The sequence below is a fragment of the Rhagoletis pomonella genome, unplaced genomic scaffold, assembly GCF_013731165.1.
Source record: "Rhagoletis pomonella isolate Grant_MI unplaced genomic scaffold, Rhpom_1.0 Rhpom_scaffold_05753, whole genome shotgun sequence".
NCBI lineage: Eukaryota > Metazoa > Arthropoda > Insecta > Diptera > Tephritidae > Rhagoletis > Rhagoletis pomonella.
The window spans coordinates 3,826-11,328 of NW_023464290.1; the positions used below are offsets into that span (position 1 = coordinate 3,826).

At 41.6% G+C, this 7,503-nt stretch overlaps 1 pseudogene; it reads left to right on the forward strand.

Moving 5' to 3' along the window:
• Positions 1-4,615: 4,615 nt before the first annotated feature.
• LOC118755259 lies at positions 4,616-6,342 on the forward strand (annotated as a pseudogene).
• Positions 6,343-7,503: the final 1,161 nt, after the last annotated feature.

Here is a 7,503-nt window from a genome sequence, read left to right on the forward strand (position 1 = left end):
GATAAACATATTTTATGTTGCTGGCTTATCCGCTGCTGCTCCGAACAGAGGTAAAAACCTGGCTGCAGTCGACAATGAGCAAAAAAAGTTCAATTGTTTATTACTTTGTCTTTAGGTTTGTGTCTTTTCTAAGCGCACACCGAAAGTTTTGTATCACAGAACCAATCTGAGATTATTGAGAAAACTATAGACCGGTTGGGTGAACAGCCAAGACGTTTACTTCTTAAGTGTGACAAAACAAAATCAAGCAATAAATATATTTAGCATAAATGAATATACCAGCATAAAAAATCTGCATACTCAAAATGTTCAATACGTCCCCATATTTATACATACCTATGTATATAATTTAAGAGAAGATATTTCGCTGCAAAGCAATGATTATAAATTATTAGTTTACCTTACAAAATTGCGGGGGAATATTACAGAGTATACAGAAAAAAGTTTATTTTTTACATTTTACAACGCTTTTATCAACTTGCAATGTTGTGTTCCAGAAACTTTCAATGTTGTGGATCCAGAAACTTTCAATGTTGTGTTCCGACACCAAAGCAAAGCTTTGAAAAGCTCCTATAAAAAAGCATAGTGAATAGCGCGAGGTAGATGACATCTAGATGTCGCCCTATGTACTACGTTTGCTACACCGGAAATAGACGACACGCCATTTCTTTAAATAAAATTAGTTTGACTATTGTCAACTAAATCGAATGCTTTGTAAGTGAAGTGACTTGGGGACCACTTGAGGTATAGGTGGACCAGTTGGTAACCACTTTGGGACCAGTTGGTAACCACTTTGGGAGCAGTTGGTAACTAGTTCGTGGGACCAGTTGGTAACTAGTCGGGGACCAGTCCGGGAATCAGTTTGGGAAACTACTTACCTTCGGGCCAGTTGGGGACCAGTTGGTCTTTTTAAGCTCCTGTGGCCGTTTTAAGGGTAATTCTTGGGCTCCTGCACTGCCGCTCGGGGTTTCTGCCTTCTACGGTGGTAATTTTGGGCCGGGTTGCCTGTTTTGGCGGATTGTTGTGCTGTGTGCCGCGTATTACGTGTACCGGGTACCACTTTCTCGAGCGAATTGCTCTGGGGAACCTGTTGTGTGAGTTGCTGGCTTTTTGGCTAGACTTTGAGGAGGGTTTATACACGCATATCGGCGGAAATAGACGACACGCCATTTCTTTAAATAAAATTAATTGGTGCTCGTTTGTATGTACATACACATGTAAATGCATGTGTGTGCACCTTTCTATTAATATCGTTGAATTATTTTAATATCTATTGCAAAATTTTATTCAGACAGGACTAAAAAGTAGAAAATAAATAATATAAAAAAAACTTTTTAATATACAACGCTTTTATAAATGGACTAAAAAGTTCATTTTCAATTTCATAGATTGTTTATAATGACTTTTGCTAAAATTACAAAATCAAAAGTTATCAAAACAAATTCTATGGGACTGAGAAGTATTATTTTGTACTTTTTAGTCCATTTATAAAAGCGTTGTATATTAAAAAGTTTTTTTTTATATTATTTATTTTATTTTGAATAACGTCTGGTCCGGCTACTTGGTTTACTATACAGGTATGTAGAGCTATGAATTTAAAAAATACATCAGGGTTTCGTGGAGCTATTCGCTTTTGACCACTATGTTTTGGACATTTCCCAGTACTGCAAAGCTTTTGACTGCCATTCAACTGGGAGTGGCCCGCGTGCGCTGGGTTTGGATCCCGCCACGTTAAAACCCTGCCCAATGAAAAACAACACATGCTTCGGATGATACCCCTTTCTTTTGATGACGATCACGGAAAACAAAGGAAGGACTATGATTTTAGGGTATCCGAACCCTTAATTGGGATGGTGCCTCTGCCCGGCTGGTTGATTTCCTAGGGAAAATAAAGGCTGACATCACCGCCATCCACGAAATGCGATAGACGGGGCGAGGAAGGTAAGCGTGGAGCCTTGCGACGTCTAGTACAGTTGCCACGTAAAGGAGTGCAATTCGGTGTTGGATTTGTGGTGGGAGAGAGACCGGCGTTCACTCCAGTGGACGAAAGTCTAGCCACAATCCGCATCAAAGCGAGATTCTTCAACATCTCGTTCATATGTGCCAATGCCCCGATGGAAGAGAGGAACGAAGCATCCAAGGCTCTTTTAGCTTAAAGCGTACATATTAGCTGAGGGTGATCGACTTCTCCGGGGCCCGAAACTTTGCAGTATGTATTACTGGGTTCTAACAGATCCATCAAGCTACATGGATGTCTCCACATCGAAAAACGAAAAACCAAATCGAGCATGTTGTGATAGATGGAAGGCGTGCCTCCATGTTTTAGATGTACATACGTACACTCCAAGGCCAAACATCGACTCGCACTGTTATATTGATGTATCCAATATACGACCCAACCTTTGAGCAGCAAAAAAAGGGCCCCCAACAAACCAAGGAAATTTTAACGTCGAAAAGTTGCAATCAAAACAGACGGCCAATGGATTCGGCGCTCGACCCTCACACCTGCTGTGAGAGAGCACTCTTCAACAAACCGACTTGCGCGATCAGTGGAACCACATTTCCCGCTCATTACTGGTACGATGAAGAGTGTGAGAAAATGCTTGAAATGCTGGGCGATAGAAAAAACATCCGAAATTTTTAGCAGAGAGTTGAGCGACTTACGGAAGGTTTCAAGACTCTTGTAGGAACAACCATGGCGACCTAGTGACAGATGTCCAGAACGTACTTAAAATATGGAGGGAACCCTTTTCGACCCTTTTTAATGGCAGATGCACTGAAAGAAGTGGAGAAGAGGAACCAGAGGTCCCAGTCGATGACGATGGAGTCGATATCCCAGCGCCTTACTATGACGAAAAGTGCCAAAGCTGCTTGAGCTGACGGCCTGTCAGCTGAGCTATTTAATTACGATGGAAAGGAGGTAATAAGGTGCATGCCCGCCGACTGGAATTCAAGCGCGCTCTGCCCAATCCACAAGAAAGGCGACCCCGCCATGCGTGCCAACTACCGCGGGATCAGCCTTCTAAGCATAGGTTGCAAGGTCTTATCGAATGAATTGTCTACCATAGACCAGGTATTCACAATACGCAAAATCTTGGAAAAGACCCGCGAGAAAATGATCGGCACTCACCACCTATTTGTCGACTTTAAAGCCGCTTTCGACAGCACTAAAAGGAGTTTCGTATATGCCGCTATGTCTGAATTTGGCATCCCCTCAAAACTCATACGGCTGTGAAAAATGACGTTGAGCAATACCACCAGCTCTGCTCTGCTGCCGTTCGCCCCCAGACGGGGTCTCAGACAGGGCGACTCTATTTCATGTGACTTCTTTAATCTGATGTTGGAGAAGATAATAAGATCTGCAGAACTGAACCGCTCAGGAACAATTTACTACAAGAGCGTGCAATTGCTGGCTTATGCCGATGACATCGACATCATCGGTAACAAAAACCGCGAAGTCTGTTCTGCCTTTTCCAAGTTAGATAGGGAAGCAAAGCGAATGGGTCTGGTGGTAAACGAGGACAAGACGAAGTATCTCCTGTCATCAAACAAACAGTCAGCACATTCGCGCCTTGGCACCCACGTCACTGTTGACAGTTACAACTTCGAGAAAGTAGAGAATTTCGTTTACTTGGGAACCAGCATTAACACCGATAATAATGTCAGCGTGGAAATCTAACGCAGAATCGCTCTTGCCAACAAGTACTGCTTTGGACTGAGTAGGCAATTCAGGAGTAAAGTCCTCTCTCGACGTACGAAAACCACACTATAGGTCACTCATCATGCCCGTGCTGGTATATGGAGAATTAAAATACAGCGGCTCAACTGGCTTGACCATGTCGTTCGAATGGACACGGATGCCTCACCTCTGAAAGTATTCTGGCTTCACTTGGCATTTCCAATTGGCGTCAGTTGGCCAAAATCGCTTTGGTGGTTACAGCGCCAAATAAGAAGAAGAAGAAGAGAATAGATCTATAGCGTTATTAGTCACACAGTGTTATAATCCCAACGAAATCCTTGACGGAGGTACCGGGAGGGGAACGGTACATGACGGTAGGAAGTTTAGTTTGGGTCTCACACTGACGGGGTTAGGCTTTCGATGCTTCCTCCTCGTAAAATAAACATGCTCAGTAAAAAGTTAACAATTTAAAGCGACGAATAGTTTTATATCAACTTTTGTGAAAATCTATTTGTTTGTCTTTTGTACAACATATTTACCTCTATTGGTTACAATAGTTTTAAGCTATAATAAAAAAATTTGTTAGTAAGTAAGTTATTGGTTTGGATTTTTTTTTGTATGGGCCCCCCCTAAATTTCGTTCTGGCTACGCCCATGGTTGCATCGTCGTCAATTAGTGAAATGAGTAACCAAGCTTTTAAAATAAAGGAAAACCCCCTACTCCGCTATACATATAATTACTTTCATTATTTAGCTACTTTTCCGGCAGCCGCAACAAACGCCGGCCCAAGCCTGCAAACTGTTGCCAGCAACTGACCCGCTGGCTGCCCACTGGCATTTGTTCAACTACTCAAACATGCACTTTGTAAACAAATCTTTTGGGTGTTAGCCACATCAAGCGGCTCATCTGGATGAAATGAAAAGGCTGTTAGATATAATGCAGCAACGTGCTCCCGATGTTGAACATCAGTTCAAAGAAAAGTCAAATGAGTTGGAAATGGCGCAGTTTATCATACGCCAGTTGTCGGATAAGGCCAATGTAAACCAAGGCCGCAATCGGATAGAGACCTCGACGCAGACGCAATTTATGTACGAGCAACAGATTAGAGACTTACAATAAGGTTAGAAGTAGAAGTGCATTTGAAGATGTTTACATTATTATGTTTATGCATTTTTTACAGGTTATGCTGGAACAATTGACAAAAGAAAGGAATTTATGATGGTCACAAATATATTGGCAAAAACATAGCAAGTGCATATGCCAAGTGGGAAAAATTGACAATGCGTGAGCATAAAATGAATAGGTGTCCTTAATTATAAATATTACTTTACCTTTTCTTTTGCAGTGGCTAAAAAGAAGAGTCTTTTTGGTGATCGACCGCAATAGATTCAAGAATTGACTTACATCATGGTGTATGCGTTACAATCTAAATTAGCCAGCATGGGCACCGACTTCAAACAGATACTCGAAGTGCGTATAGAAAATCTCAAACAACAAAAAGCGAGTCGGGATCAATTCGGGCAGTCACCAATTGCTGCTAGCACTGTTCGCTCGAGTACAGCGAAACGGCTCCTTGCTGTTAAGCGAAGAGAATACCGCCGTAAACATTGACATGGCCGCAAGTGATACAACACCATTGCTGGGTGCAGTCGGAGGTAGTGGAATACAGACGCAGAAGCAGATTGCATTATATGATGACTCCGATAGTTACGTGCAACAGCGGGCTGAGACTATGCAGAACATTGAATCGACTATTGTCGAGCTAGGCGGTATATTTCAACAATCAGCACATATGGTTAAGGAGCAAGAGGAGACTGTGGAGCGTATCGATACAAACATACAAGATGCCGAATTGAACATAGAAGCGGCGCATGGTGAAATATTGAAGTACTTCCAAACTGATAATAAAAATCTTCGCAGTACAGATATCCTTTTTCATATTCTTCGTAGTTTTCCTTACATAATAACGAATATGTTTGTGACACGGCAAGATTTTAACAAGTTCAGAGGCGCGGTCTTAAAGTTGTGGGTTTTTAAATACATAAATATATAATATCCTATTCATATACATACATATAAATCACACTAATGTAATAATGAAATTAAGTCTTATATGCCACGTGAAACACGATAGCTTTTAGAAGCAGTCACGTAGCGTTGGACACTAATTCTGCCAATAATAAAATTACTTCACTTAGTTTCACTTTTTTTCAAAATTTTCTATAAAAAGTAGAGATGATCCTGTGTAATGAAACGAGAACCGATTTATGTAATCATAAACATATAAAGAAAAGTTTAAAACTAAATAAAATAGTTATGTTATTGGCAATAAATACATGTGCTTGTTTATTAATAATTCAAATATTATGTTCAAACAAATTTAAGTGAAAGGTATGCAATTTCAAGAAAAAAGCAATTGCTTGGTTTTTATGCATACGGCTTAACATTTCCGGTAGGAAGCAGAAGGTCAGTATGTATAAATAAAAAGCTTTATCAGGGGAACGTGTTATATTTTCAAATAACAAATAAATAAAAAATACATCGTAATGAAATGTTGCCGTTTATTGCATGTGATCTGATGCCGGATTCAATTTATAGGTTCTCGTAGGTAGCTCGTTCTCGAAGTCATCAGTGGTGAAATGTTTTACACAGATGACGCTGGTTCGGGCGTTGAAATCCGTTGGTCTCCGGCAGAACTGGATCCACTTTTCCACCAACTCAATGTCAGCCGGAAAAGTAAGAAAACTGCACCCAGATCCTTTGGCACTAACACTAGCACAATTAACGGGTACTGTTTAGTAAGTGGCCCACCTATTTCGGGGTATTGCGTCCAAAGGGGTGACCCGATCCCAAAAAATTGCACACGCTTGTAGCCAAGGGTCTACCCATTATTTTAACACCACTATTGTAATTTTTGGTCACTAATTTATTTACAAATTGGGTTTGAAATATGCCCTTTTTTGTAAAATTTGGAAATTAGCGTACATTTATCACTCCTATTCTCCTTAAAGCAGCCACTTCACCAATTCATTTTTGTATTCCCCTTCACTTTACACTTTACTGGATTAGTTATAACTTGATTTACGACTTTAATATTAACCAATTAATCAGCCGGCCGCTGTGGTGTAGTAGTAAGCAGTGCGCGCTTTCACTCATCAGCACCTGGGTTCAAGCCCTGGTCAAAGCAACATCGCAAAATATATCTTCTTCTTCTTTTTTGGCGCTGTAACCGCCTAAGCGATTTTGGCCGAGTTCAGCAAAGCACGCCAGTCGTTTCTCCTCTGTGCCAACTGACGCCAATTGGAAACGCCAAGTGAAGCCAAGTCCTTCTCCACCTGATCTTTCCATCGCAGTGGGGGCCTCCCTCTTCCTCTGCTACCACCAGCGGGTTCCGAGTTGAATACTTTCAGAGCTGGAGCGTCGGTGTCCATTCGAACGACATGGCCAAGCCAGCGGAGCCGCTGTATTTTAATTCGCTGCACTATGTCTATGTCGTTGTAAAGCTCACACAGCTCATCGTTCCATCGTCTGCGGTACTCGCCGTCGCCAACGCGTAAAGGACCGTAAATCTTCCGCAAAATCTTTCTCTCAAACACCCCAAGAGCCGCCTCATCGGATGTTGTCATTGTCCATGCTTCTGCGCCATATACCAGCACGGGCATGATGAGTGACTTATAGAGCGTGGTTTTCGTACGTCGAGAGAGGACTTTACTCCTGAATTGCCTACTCAGTCCAAAGTAGCACTTGTTGGCAAGAGTGATTCTACGTTGGATTTCAATGCTGACATTATTATCGGTGTTAATGCTGGTTCCCAAGTAAACGAA